The sequence below is a fragment of the Lissotriton vulgaris genome, chromosome 8 (assembly GCF_964263255.1).
Source record: "Lissotriton vulgaris chromosome 8, aLisVul1.2, whole genome shotgun sequence".
Taxonomy (NCBI): Eukaryota; Metazoa; Chordata; class Amphibia; order Caudata; family Salamandridae; genus Lissotriton; species Lissotriton vulgaris.
The window spans coordinates 1,142,665,125-1,142,679,843 of NC_141696.1; the positions used below are offsets into that span (position 1 = coordinate 1,142,665,125).

At 44.6% G+C, this 14,719-nt stretch overlaps 1 protein-coding gene across 4 annotated transcripts in view; it reads left to right on the forward strand.

The window, feature by feature from the left end:
* Positions 1-1,804: 1,804 nt before the first annotated feature.
* Positions 1,805-14,719, forward strand: part of RUBCNL (rubicon like autophagy enhancer) — an 86,466-nt gene continuing 73,551 nt past the window's right edge. The window contains exon 1 of one of the 4 annotated variants that reach the window (XM_086934999.1): positions 1,805-1,965. The gene's annotated coding sequence lies outside the window, so the exon portion shown is untranslated. The remainder of the gene's footprint in view (positions 1,966-14,719) is intronic. The other 3 variants (XM_086934998.1, XM_086935000.1, XM_086934997.1) reach the window with 3 other exon arrangements.

The window sequence follows — 14,719 nt, forward strand, 5'->3', positions numbered from 1 at the left end:
AGGGATGACATTGTCAGACTGAGGAAAAATTATAAATTAGCTATAAAAACCAGACAAGAGAACATCAAACGGGAAGCTTGGGAGAGCCTCCTTTCCGTGGCCGTCCTGAAGGATAGCCGGAAATTGTGGGAAATTATTAAACAGCCATTCTTCTCTGACCAAAATAATGAGGCCATGGACTGCGTCATCCCAGACGATAAATGGTTGGACCACTTTAAAAATGTGTATGGGGATAACGATCATGCAGGTCCAGTAGTGCCCTTGGTTACCCTGGACGCTACCCCTATCTTTTTTCATAGCTCAGAGGTGGAGAAAGCTATTCTTGCTACAACCAAGTACAAGGCCCCGGGCCCTGACGGGGTGCCGGCTGACTTCTTTATACATTCCCCCAAGTTATGGGCAGGGGTTTTGGCCATTGTTTTCTCTGCCGTTAATGGCAACCCCACACCCTCCTCTTGGGCCCTCTCTAACATCGTCCCTATTTTTAAGAAGGGCCAGCGGGACGATCCTGGGTGTTATAGGCCCATGTCCCTCTTGGACTCTACAGTAAAGATCCTAGGTAGAGTCCTTTTGTCCAAACTAAGGGATAACGTAGAGAGTTGTGGAGGGTTGGCGGAGATCCAGTATGGGTTTAGACAGAAGAAAGGCACGATCGAGCAGTGCTCTAACTTACACCTGTTGATTGCTAAATACACGGTGGCTAAGGAGGAGTCCTTGTTTTTAGCATTTATGGACCTCTCCTCGGCCTTCGACCTGGTGAACAGGTCTAAGTTATGGCTGACCCTGCTGAGGATGGGGATAGATGAAGCATTGGTTAAATGTATGGCATCTCTACACCAAGAGCTCTTTGCTGCGGTGCGGGTCAACAACGAAGGAAGGTGTACGTCCCTCTATAAGTCCATGCGGGGGGTTAGGCAGGGCTGTATATTAGCCCCCGTGCTTTTTACCATCTACATCAATGGACTGGGTGCTTATCTGGATGAGGTTGAGGGAGACGTTCCGCGTGCAGGAGCAGTTAAGATCCCCGCGCTCCTGTACGCGGATGACGCCGTGTTGATAGCGGGGGAGGGATATTTTTATTTTAGGCTACTCTCTTGCTGAAGTGCACACTTAGCGCTACATCGAAACACTGAGCATTGTTTTTCCTAAAGCTTACCTCAAGGATTACTGTTTTTACCTTTTGATACATTGAATCGATATATGCACATATGATTGTTTTCGTTTACCTGTTTCTAAAATAAATTATGCTAAAATCAAGAACTGTTTTCTGTATAGTTTAGCCTACGATGCTCTGTATATTCAATGAATTAGTTATTTTCATATTGGGGATTTTTCCCGGTGGGTTGCAAACTGTAAGCAATTCCCACTCAGCACTCCGAGGCTTTAATTATTTCACCCTTGCGTACGCTCTATTTATTTTCTCCAATCTCTCTGGTGTCCACAAAGGCCATCTTACTTTTATTTTTTAGAATCTAAAGTGCCAGGCATACGAAACATAACCTTGTGAAAAATAAAATATACAGAAAGCGATCTTTGATTGATCACCTAACTAGATTTCACAACAGCTTGGGCAATGAAAGAGAAAAGCCGCGTCCTGCAGCTGTCACGAGATGACCCTGGGGCCAGGGGGTCAGCAGTTGGTGTGTGGGCCTCTGGTCACACCTCGACCACTCGCTGGCCGCGTGCTCCATTCACAAATTTCAAGGCTTGTCGGTTTCCCTTCTCCTAGAGGCGTGCGCCGGCGGCGGTGACCGCCCCTCGGAGGCGGCGCTTGGCTGGTGCCACCTCCCCTGCCAATGGTATTCACAGGGGAGGAGAGGCAGGGATAGGACTCGTTTCCGCGACCGACTCCCCTGTTTCAAAACTTCCCCTGGTGCCACTGACGCCGGCTGCTACGTTTCCAGCCAGTTCACCTGCGAGGACAAAGAGGCGCAGAGCGCCCTGGAGTCGGTGCACCCGCCGCGGGTAAGTCTTAGAGGTGGGCGCTGCAATCCTGAGGAGGGAGCCGGTGACCCTGGGCAGGCGCGCCTTGTCTCCTTTCCTTAGTGTGCCCTGTACAGGCGCCGAACAACTACTTTATGCTTATTTCCTACCTGTGCCATTAGCTTGGAATGCTTACCCACCTTTGTTTCTGGTCAGTTCCAGTTTATTCCTACGTGGCTACGGCGGGAATTATCCCAGCCTTCCTGGCTCGCGGGTTTTGATACGTTGCTCACAAATTGAATATTTTCATTCCATTTTTTTGTTTATTATAATTCCTGACTTTTTGAGAGGGGGCGTAGATAGGTCTCTGCGGGGCAGGGAGTGCTGCTTCCAGGGGGAACCCATTCTATCTCATGCCTTCCCTTGGTGATGATATGGAGGGGGCGTTACGCCACTGCTTTGAGACTTCTGTAGTGCGCGCGGGAGACAGCATTCATACTTCCTTACACCTAAGCTGTGCCACTGTTTCCTTCGTAAAATGGGCCTCCTTGTTTCATCATGTGTTGCACCTGACCAGCGCGCGGTCTATGTTTACGTATGTGTTTTAGGTGTGTACAGCAGAGCGCCGCACACGTCACGTTTGCAATCCGCTCATATTGTGGTGGTGGTGCTGTACCCTGCATAGCAATTTTCCTAATCGAAAAAGGGTTCCAGTAAAGTTCGATCATTGCTCCGCCAGCTCCTAAATAAACCCGAAAATCATCCTCTTTCTTGGGTCGCTGACGAATCACTGGTTATCCCCTGCGAATTTGTAAACCAGTTGGTGCGTAGCCGGCTTTGCTGAGCTAGCCAAAGCTGGATTCGATTGTTCACGGGGACAGTTGATCGATGAAAGCGGGACACATCTATCTCGTATTTTATCGCTGCAGGGCGTAGAGCTGTACCCACACCTACAATGCATAAAATATCAACGGGAAGAAGAACAATCACACCCGGGCAGGAGGGGACATGCAACCGCGCGATTAGTAGGCGATGTTTTACGGCGTGGGGAGATACAAAAAAAAATCCGAGTATCCCCTTTGTCAGATTTCTAAGGTTGATCGCACCCCCCTCACAATCAATAATTCTTATTTGAATATTAATTATTAATCTAAAAAGTTCAATTAAAAACACATACGATGTAGCACACATCCTAGAACAGAAAAGCTATGAATGAATATACAGTTGTCCCCTCACAGCTAGACTCATTCATTACATTTATTCAAAATTATTCCAAAGAATAACATTCCCCCTTCTTGACAATCTGTGACCATTTTATCCCTAGCAAATCTCGCGAGACAGGTTCACTTTACTCTATATGAGGCAGTGGACTTACAGCTGCATTTTGGATATGTGTAATAAGGCAGTTTAAAGGTCCTAGAGCCACAGATAGTGTTGGAATGCACGGTTTCTGTAATGTTTTCTTTCGCTGGAACTGAAAGGAGAGAGAACCTGCAAACTGTTATAGTTTGGAAGTCTAGGTTTAGTTTGTCTTCAAAAATCCAGTGTGTTGTCTTCCTTTCAAAGATAGCCTTTCGGGCAGAGTAGGTGTGACTGGGGTAGGCAAAGGAGCATCAGTTAGCTGTTTGGCCCTATTACCATGTCTCTACTTTTTGCTCTAGAGTGTTTCAGCTCCTATAATTAATTTCGTAAAATAAGTTTTCTCCAATACATGAAGAGTTGCCATGTGTGAGACATGATAGAACATATTTTTGAGTGTGGCATCATTAACTTCTATAGTTCAGTAGGCTGCAATTTCCAGGATTTTGTAAAACTAGTCAGTTTCTGGAAAGTTCTAAATCATTAAGTTGTTAACTGCTCTAAGTACTACTTTGATTTGCTACAGTGTGAATGTTGTACTGTGAGTACATTTCAATATGAAAGTTTGCTGGTTTGGGCATTTGGGGCTAGAAGATGATTCTTTATTAAATCTTACCCCTCCTCGCACTTCACTCTTTTTTTAAGTTCTGATTAAATCAACAGACCCCAGGCCTCAAATGTACACTGAAATGTATCCTACAGCAACAAAGTGTGAATTATTCTAGAGGGTAAACAAAGGGCCAGAGGTAGAAATGCAGAGGCAGTCCAGGTCAATGATCATAGGATCATGTGATTTTTTTTTTTTTTTTTTTTTTTGTATTGTTTTGCAGGGTTTGTGGAGTATGGTGTTTTGGTGCTTTAGCCTGCAAACCCGAGTCTATGGTTGTGGGTTTTCTCAGCACGCTTCATTTGAGGGTTGGAACTTCAGTCCCATGTCCCCTAGTTTGTTGCTGTAGTTTCGTCTTTGTGGTGGTTTGGATTTTGGCCACCCACTTAAGCTCTGAACTTGCCAGTCACTTGTTAGGATATGATTGTTAACAGTGCTGATGTACTTCTCTACTGCCTACATGTGATATGAACAAGAAACCTAGTGGTGGTTAATAAATAGATCTAATCTTGGTATTATAGTCATGATTTTTGTTAGGGTATCCCAGCATACCATTTAGTACATCTGAGGTCCTTGTGTCTGGTTGATGCGTTCTTTACGTCCTGCTTATGTATTTGTTTTTATTCATTTTTATTTTAAGACAAATTTTGATTGTGTTTTTCAAATTGCATTATTCCATGTAGATATATATTTATAGACAATGCTCCCAACGGCTGGCGACTATACCGTAACCAGGGAACACGGAGGACCTGGAGTTCGAGCCGGTATTTGACTTTACAGTTTACACTTACTCTGGGGTGAATACCTGGGCTACACTACCTCGACCACTAAGGATTTTTGTGAATACTCTACTTGACAGACTAAGCTCTGGTGCAGTTCCTTATGCAAAAGGAACGAAACGCATTGGCTGATTTTAATTTGACTACAAATAAGGGAAGGATGATGGACTAATCTTGCTGTCCCGAATTCATTTCTGGTGCACCTTCCTCTCAAAAGTATGTGTGTGTGTATCTATCTATCTATCCTCCCTTAAAGACTTTGCTGTACAAATGGCAAAAGACTTTGTCCATTTCTATCTCGACAGCACTGTGCTAATCCTATGCTTAAAAACTTTGATAGAAAAGCAGACATTTGAGGTGAGCAAATTTAGAGTGTTGCTTGTGTTGAGGGTGCTCTATGCAGGAGCTGCCTTGGAACTACCCAGAGTTCTCTCCTTCTTTTTTGCATATATATATGTACCATGTCGGTACAGTCGTGGTTGCAGATAGTGTGTCAACCCGGTTTAATAAGAGAATAATTAACTAATACTAAGTAACCCCCCTAATGACGGGTGCATTCTGTAAACACTTAGTCAAGGAAAGACCTGCGTAGGCGAATTGTTCCCGATAGTAGGAAGTGGCAAAGGTTCCTATCTATTCAAGTTCATGGGATGGTAGGCATCAGGAAGACTATGTTGATACCCTTCGGGTTTGTGACTTCGTATCTAATAGTAAGGAAGGTGAGGGGGGGGAAGGTGGACAGGCAAACAATAATTGGTCATGTCATATATAACATGGCCTAGAGCTGTGAAGATAGCAGAACGACCTGTCATTAGATGTTAAATGTGTCTGAAGCCTTAAAGGACTTTAGTAATAGGTCCCATCTCGTTACCTTAGGTTTTTTCCATAGGCCCTTGTGAATAGTACAACTCTATACTAGCCCCTAGTTCTCCACCTCATTTCTCCACGCCAGTCTTCGGCACCCCTAGTGGGATGGGTATGTTCAGACGTGAGTCCCGTGCTCTCATGCCACTGGAATCAAGCTATCCTGGCTGATGAGGCACACCCTGATTCTTGGGAGGGGCAGCAGATTTCCACCTCCTGGTGATGCTGCGCTTAGTGGAGGAGTGTGGCTCAATGGTTAGAGCGGCAGACCCTGATGCAGAGTTCTGGCCAGGGACCAGGGTTCGATTCCCGCCTCGGCAGGGTCTCGGGCTCAATTTCCTCGGACCTGTTAATTCTCGCCTCGGTGCCTATTCTAATCACGGGCCCCACGCTGCAACTCTGGGCAATCGCTTGCTTAGCCTCCACACCGGCCCCAACAGCGCTAAGGATGCCTGGCTTCACCCTGGGGGTGCCCAGGAGTGGACACTTCACAGGGAAAGCCAGGAGGGGTTCCACAGCGGTATGAGTATCAGCGCCAGGAAGTCGTATAGGCGACACCGCAAGGTGACGTCTGGTGACAGTGCGCTCTATAAGTACCATGACATTTACATTTAGCTAAAATGAGAGCCACGTCTGCAAATTTGGCCTGGACTTCATGACCCTTCCCCTGTAGGTAGATGCCTATAAGGCAATTTTCAGCCTTGTGCCATGATGTGTCCCCCTCTACTTCCCTCGGGGCTGCTGTGACCTGGCTCTAATATTTGAGTAGGGCAGGCCCAGAGGATGGCGGTGGGAAAATCCACTATTTCGTTAAGCCTACCCCACCCCCCTTCCCAAAACAGAAACCTGCAAGAAGGTTCCTCTTTAGCTCTACAAAGAGGCTTTCCGCGTTGCCGGTTGTTGTTTCGGCCTTCATTTCCATTTCCGCCACTCCTCCGGAGATAAGAGACCCTCTCACAGTCACACGTTTGCTGTTTAGTCAACGTTTGTTGGAAGCAACTTGACGGACCACAAAGTGTGTGGTGGACTTCCTTCAGGACAGAAGAGTATGACGTGCACAGTGGTCATAGTGCCATTACCCGTTCTTTTCTGATAATGTTTAATCCCCACGGGTTTCATTCGGCTTCCCATTCAGAATCACTCCACATTACCCCTCTTTGAGACTCAAAGGTCCATTCAAAGGAAATGTTGGGACTACGGCTTTAAGTGGAGTGGGTCTCCCTGGTTCTTAGCCCGCAAGTCAATAAAAACTAACATTGTAACAGGCGTCTGTCTGGTCCTCGTGAGGTTTATGCTACAGGCAGACCCCTCGATTTTTTTTTTTTTTAACAATAACTGTACAAACGTTAAGGAATTCCATCTCGAGGATGCAGGCCCTGTTTACGTTTCAATTGTTTTACTTGGTCGTGCATTCTTTGATTGTTTGCTTTTTCCAGGATATTGTTTCTATAGTTTTTCGTGCAGCATGTTCTTGTATGGAGCCGAGTCTCTGTATCTCGGAGTTCTCTTTGTGAGTGGCTGTTAATCACTTGAATAATTGCTAGCGCTGGACCGGAGGCTGCAGACAGCGTTTGTCTGAAGGTGTCAGTCAGTCACATTGGGTCATAAAAGTGCGCAGAACACGTGCTCGTCAAACACTGGACTCTACAGAACAGTGGTCACGCGCTTCAATTGAATTTGTGATTTAAGTTTACTTTTTAGGCCATGTCCTTCATTACATAAGCCACGACTTTTGAAAATGATTCATAGCTAAACCTTTTAGCTCATGGCTTTTTTGTGTTTTTGAGTGACTGCCATGTATTATTTTATTTTACCCGTTCTTGTTTCTGCAATGTGTACATTTTTTATATTCTTCCCATGTAACGTACTTGGTTCTATTGTGAAGCGCTGTGACACCTTTGGGTAAAGTCCGCGATATAAAAAAGCATTAAATGAAAATGGCTAAACCTCTTAGGTCATACCCGTTTTAGAGGTCTCCTACTTATTTTATCCCACTTAGTCTTCGGTGTGGCTTCTTCTTTAGAAAGGGAGTGATCTTGGTGTTAGAGCCACAGCTGCCGACTTTGTAACTGTTAACCAGGTTCGAGTCCTGGCATTGCCTCAACAGCCTGTGATTTTGGGCACCTCACCAATTTTCCCCGTGTCTGATTTCGTGGTTACAAGCTGCTTTATGGTCTACCCAGCATGGTGTAAGTCTCGACGCTAATACGTTGTTGATTCGACACCATTGCTCGTGATTGAAACGGGATGTCCTTGTGAGGGCGAGGGGGGTACCACTAGCTGAGCGCGCCTTGCCCCCCCTGAACTTCCCGCCCGCATTCTTCTCCTAGACCGCTGTTTTTCTCACCTTTTTAATCCACCCCGTCCCCCTGGTGGTGTCGATTGCGTTTTCTCCCAGTAGCCAGCTGCCAGACTTTGCGCATACACTTTTATATTGTGGTCGCAGAAGTCTGTTGTATTTAGTGTTTTGGCGTAGCATTTAGGGATGCTCGCTGTCGACACTACAGACAAAACGGGTGTAGTCGTCCCATCATTTGATTATTTTAGTCACGAATTGCCTATGTGATTTTTTTTTTTGTTTTTATTGATTTCGCTATCAAATCTGGTGGCACCGAATGAGTTTTGATTGTGGTAGCTGCTCGTTTCCTGAGAACTTGTTAAATAATGTTTAGGCACCATGTACTTAGAGCTTTCCATGTGCGTAAATATCTGGCTGTGGGAGTTGAATGGTTGTCACAGCCACAAACTTACTCATTTATGGCTATTCACAAGCCACATAAAGAACTTTTCTAACCCTGAAAGATTGGCATTTACTCCTCTTATGAGCAGGAGAAAATCCCTTTACAGAGTAAAGTATTTCCGCTCATGGGTATAAACGTATGAATTTTGGGAATTCACGCACATTCCCAGCAGTGCACCTGTAAAAGTGGTCCTGGCGCAGTTTTTCAGGCATACAACAGGGAATGTATTGTGACCGTTGCTGTTTCCTTAACGCAGTGTTATACCGTGGGTATAGCCAGGGCACAAGTCGTAAAAAAAAAGAAGTGGGGGGACGCTGTCACCGCAAGTGACGTCACAACAGGAAGTGATGTCACGAAAGGTGCCAAGCTCCTCGTCCCAGAGAGGCCAAAGAGTGAAGTCCAGCTGTTTGGCAGGGGGGATGGCGTCCCAACGGTAAAATAAGCTGGGGAATGCCGTCCACCCGCGTGGTACCCCGACTCGAGCCCTGGGTATAGCACCGGGCTTTAAGTGAGTCCGGTCCCTCTGGGTCACAGACCCACCAGAAATTAAATAGTGAGCTTGTAACAGGTACCACCTGGGCCCGAGTCCATTTTCTAAACTTACCAGGCAAAACGCAAATCAATTTCTTGTGATTGTAAAACAAAATGTTACAGTAATCCCCAATTGAGAGCGCTGGAATTGAGGTTAGGCAGTGCCAGTTTCTCACAGTGGCTATCATTGGGTCATAAAGGTGTTCAGAACACATGCTATGGCCGCTCTGTAGGTAACACTGGGCAATTGCTGTGTGTGCCAGCTGTAATTGTGATTCTATGCAAAAGTGTTTGAAGGAGGTACACATTTCTGTTAAAATATTGACACAGAGAACTTAAAAAGAAAATTCAGTGCTCAGAGGTGAGTGGATGCGTTGTGGTGTGGGCGGATGCTGAAGAGGAGGAGGTGAATGGAAGTACAATAAGGAGGAGTGAGTGAAGAGGAAAGAGCCGAGGTGTGGAGGATTTCAAAAAGATGCAAGGAGGAAAAGGTGCCTCTAACAGAGGCTGTAGAGAAAGTGTCATGAATGGGAGTGAAGGGCTGGTAGGGAGTGTCTGAGGTTTTGGTTTTACTCGTTTATCTCCAAACTGCAAGAAAACATTGGCAATGCCAATAGGTCTGGCTTGCTTTATCTGATAGACCCTTACTTTGCGATATGCTTGGTTGCAAAAGATGGAAGCTCAGAGGCATTAAAATACTGGTATTGTGGCTCTCTATGGGAAGCATCCGAGGCTAGTTTACATGTGTTAAGCCACAGTCTTAATTCCATAGGCCAATGCTCTTGGAAATGATTCCTAGTTACCCTTCCTAGACCACATCCCTTTAAGAGACTCCCATCCTCTTACCCCAACATTTTTTCATCCCACTTCCATCCTTGGAAATAACCCCACATTACGGCAATGGAGCTACATTTAAAAAATACTTTTTCACCTACCTTCCCCCTGGGAAAATCACTTTCCCTTCATGTCTACAATGTTCAATTTCCCTTCCCGCTCTATGGACAGTTACTCTAATCTTCTATCTACCGGAATCCGGGTTTGAATGTTTCCAAGGTGGAAAGGGGTCTGAGAAGAGGTTGAGATAGTCACCTAAGTCACAAGTTGGTAGGTTTTCTCATATTCAGAAGAAAACCATGCCTCGACTCCCCACCAGCTCACACCTTCTTGCTCTGGTTTAGTGCTACGTACTAGTTGGCAGCGGTGGTCGTGTAAAATTACTCACTTGCACCTCACAGATATCCTTTTGTATATGACTTGTACCTAAATCGAACCATTTAAAACTGTAAGTGGCTTTCTGAATCATACCCGCTATGTGTTGTTCGAATGATTGGCTGGAGGGAATCACCAAGAAACAACACAATATAGTGTTGTTTAACAAGTCCGCCAAATCGAGTACCCTCAACATCTTCATTATCGGTCCTCGTGACCATAGAGAATTTTCAGTCTCTGGTTTTCTTCATCCGTGAAGCTCTGTACGTGTCCACACCCAAGCCCATACTTCTAAACCTGTCTTGGTTTCTTTGTTAGTAAGAGGTTCCATGTTCAGAGGGAACGCGTTTTTCTCAGTTTCACTTCTGTTTGTAGCGGGTCTGGATTTGTGCCTTGAAGAAGCGCCTGCGCGCAAAACACTAGCATGTGTGAGCAATGCGGCAGTGAGACTGCGCAAGGAGACATTAATGAAGGCCATGGAGTGTTCCATGTTGTATAGCTTGAGAGCTAACTTTCTACTTTCTGAATGTGATATTGAAAAAATATTTTTATCAGCGATTGGAACTAACCTCTTTTGTAAAACACTATCAAGCGCGTTAAGCTGAAGCCTTGCTCTGCAGATATCCGCCCCGCTTTCACTCACCTAAGGAGGTTGGCAGACTGTAGCTTGTTTCTACTGGAAGCCTTGTAGGCAAACCATGCTATGGCCTCCTGTCCTGAGTGTGGTAGGTTGGACATATTTCTGGGCTCCTGCTGCAAGTTAAGACGGGTTACTTCCATTTCAACATTTTTTTTAAACCATGGTTTACATTACTAGCCTCACAAACCGCCATCTGCTGCATAACGTGCAGAGTTCAACGAAAAAAAATGTGTTTTAGCTCAAACTCATCATAAGGTACTTTAAGGAAGTGCCACATGTCGGGTCCTGCTGTGGCCTGTTACAACTTTCAGTTGCTGTTTGCTGTAGTCCTGTGTTAAACTGGTGTTCATGCTTAAAAAATTTCGCCAGTCAGGATTCATGCATTTAGAAAGGACGAGCTAGCGTGGTTATACTGCCTTAAAGTGGGCTGCATTATTTACAATAATTAGCTTTTTGTTGTAACCTAATTAACTCAACCCTGTTAAATGAGGCGAAGCAGGTTGTATACATTTTTTTTAAATGGAATTATTCTAAACACTTGAAACAACTGCTGCATTAAGAACGCTGTGTTCTCTAACTGGAAGTTGCATAAAGGGTGAACCTCTACGTTTTCATGACAAAGTAGGAATTATCATTTACATCTTCTTTAAACTACATTTAAAGATGCAAGAGCTTTATATTACTGCTCTGGGCCTCTCAGTATTTTTTAGGACATTAACAGCATGTTGTCAAGATTCTCGCTGTTTAAAGTCTTCATACACTCGAAAAGAAGACTCGAGTTACTAGTTAACATTTAAAATGATCTGGGACTTGCACTATAACTTTTTTGTTGAAATCTGCCTGTCATGCAGCGGCTGATGGATTATGTTGCAAGTGAGAGAAATCATAATTACGCTGGAATAACATAGGAATTGTGTAATTCTAAAGGCCATGCATATAGGTTTTTATTTAGTAGCAAGTGTTCTAATGGGGGCTGTTGGGTAGACGTTCGGCATATGCTAGCAGTAGAGTTAGACTCCAAAATCAATCCAGTTTTACTGCATTAGTCATCCTAATCCTGTTATTGGCAGACAAACCCCTACAAAATCTAACTGCAGGTCAGTATTCGTTTTCTATTCTCTGGGCAATTGTATTGCTATATTTGAACCTGCCAATTAGGCACAAACAAGTTAATTTGTTTAGTAATCTGTTTCCAACTCTCATAGCTCACACTACCATATAGGTATCAGGCAAATGTATAAACCGTTTATATATTTTAAAGACTATCCTCAAATGCGCTAGAGTATTGTCATCTTCCTGTTTCAACCCCTGTATAAGGATTCTCTCTTGGGTCTTCATCAGGACATATGCCTTGATGTGGAGGTTGTATTTCATAGTTGGTGTTGCTAAACGTTCACCAAAAAGGAAGGTACATGGAGTTTATAAATTGTGCAGCGAATACGTTGGTGGCTGCCTCCCGGAACGAGATGGGCCGGCTTGTACAGTGGTCTGATTAGTTGGGCAGCAGACATGCATGCTAATGGAGGGAGGGATGAACATTGTGGTCCAGTTCTGTCCTCACTGCCCAGCCTGCAGCTTTCTTTAATGTACTCCCCTCTGCTCTCGGCTAGTCCCTATGGCATGCATGCCTCATGGCATCTCCGTGTATGACCCATGCCTCTGTGGTCGGTCCAGGACCTGCAGGCAGCACGGTCTGTCCTCTGGCTATTACTGCCTCAGACTGTGACCACACAGCTTCCTTCTATAACTGCCTCTTTCCTCGCTCTTCTCTCTGGCTGTGTTAATCCAGTACTAACTCTTCTTGCATTTCACTTCCATATTGGATATTGGATATTGGATGGGTATTTATAGAGCGCTAACGTTCGCTCCCAAGGGAGCATCTTGGCGCTGTAAAACCTGGGACCAGAACGACGGGAAGGTGGTGGGGGGCTAGATGGCTCTTTTCTCCCATCCCTTCATTCTTCTCATATTTCTCCTCTTGCTTTTTCTGTCCTTTATCCTGCACTCTCTTTTATCTGCTGTACCTTCCATCCACTTGCTCTTCCTGAGTCTGGTCTGGTGGCTTAGTGTGCTAATGCATTCACTGTCCTGGCCTGTGTTTGACTTCATGGTGACAGGTTCGAATCCCGGCAGGTCCACTTAGCCTTTCATCTTTCTGAGGTCGATTACAGGAGTACCATTGAGTTCGGTAGCAATAAACATCTGTTATTCAGCGCCAAGATACCCTTCGGGGTGAACATACGCTTTACAAATGCAGGTTATTTTTTCCCCTCTATATTTCCGTCTATATATCCCTTTACCTGTACTCTTCCCTTCAATCTTTGGTGTTTGTGTAACACTTCACTGCATCACTGTGTGTTTCGTTTTTATGCCTCTTCTGCCTGACATGATTCTGTTCTGTGATGTAGGGAAGCTTGAGCTGCTTCCATGCTGTACTTGCCTGAGAGGAAGTGAAGTCTGCTGCATGTGGTGTTCTGTGTAAGTGAGGGAAGCTTGAAGTCCTGCTGTAGGGGTAGGAAGGCGCTGAGGTGCGCTGTCACACTGCATCGTGTAAGGTTTTCACTGTTATTTATGTAAGGGCACCCTGCGCTACCCCCTGCTTGTACCTGTTTATATTTGGGAGCCTTGCACTTATGCTCTCCCAGCTCTACCATTGTTGTTTGCAAGTGGAGCTTGGTAAAAACCGTTCCACTATGCAAAATCAAACCGTTTGGTTTTGCAAGTGCTTTTTTAATAGGCTTTGCTTTCAATAGATTGTAAATGTAGCTTTAGGTATCTCTTATGCATGGGAGTAGTGCTGATCTCATTTAAAGGCTGTCCTTGTGAAATGTCTCAAACCTAGCACACGCCCTTAACTCGGGTGCTGTGCTTTATAAATAGTTATTAGTATGTCATGAAACACTGTCCACAGAAATCAAGAGCAGCTATTTTATTGTCCTTGGAAGGTGAAATGATTTTCACGACCCTGAAGAAGTTCTCATAAAGCTTTTTTTATTTGTATTTTTTTTTTCACCTGCTCATCTTTCTGAGCCCGCCCCTGCCAACCGTCCTCGAGGTCCCGTGGTATTAGTGACAGGTGTAGGCTTACCGTTTCTAAGAAATGTTTTTCACTGTTGAACTTTGTTGACTTTCTTTTTTTTCCTTAGAAGCATAAATTCCACTGCGCGCGCCTCCGAAGCTTCTCTAGTGCGTGCAACTGTAGAAAAACCTTACGTAATGGTGGGCATATTTAAATCCACGAAGGCTTTTAAATGAGCTATGTAATCGAACCCTTAAATAACAAGCATTTGCAATGCAATAGGTCTTGCAATCGTGAGATTCTGAGCTCTTGGCATTGTAAATATCCATGCCTTTTATTTGTGTTAAAAAAAACCTGCAACAATAAGACGTTGTCATTTTCAATACCAGTAGGTCAAAATTTCCAAAATTTCCAAAATGTGAGATCTTTTGGGTTGCAGATGATTGTTGTTTACAAGTGCCCCATGTTAAGCTTTTGCGTTAATAGAGGCCACTCCCCTGAAAGCTCGATTATGGGGCGCGTTTACCAAAAAATCATTTGTTTGTCAAGTTGACAAACAAATGCTTTTTGTTTTGTGAGAGTGCACATGGCATGCTGAATGTTGCAGGAAATCATGTGGCGCCTGCAGTAGGAGAAACGATTTAAGAAAATAGTGTTTACAGAGTAAATAATACGTACCTTGTAACAACTGAAGTAAAAGGGCCGGTCCGCATGGGAGGTTACAACTGAAGATAAGGCGGTACTAAGGAGAGACTAACAAGCCTATTAACGAATCGGAAGCCAGCATTTAGTAAGGACCATGACAAATATGGGCAGAGTCGGCGGAACTTCAAGTCCATACTCCAATACAGCATGGCTCGCAGAGCTGCGCATGTGCTGCCCAGACTCGACTTCAAAAAAGAGGGGCGGGGTAAATTTCCGTTGAAACATTCTTTTTTTTTTTTATCTCTAAATTTTAGTATAATTCTGCGCAGTGAAGATCTTGCTTGTTCAGTGGACTATTACATTCATTGCAGGACTTGGATTGTTCAACTAGTTGCAAGTTCG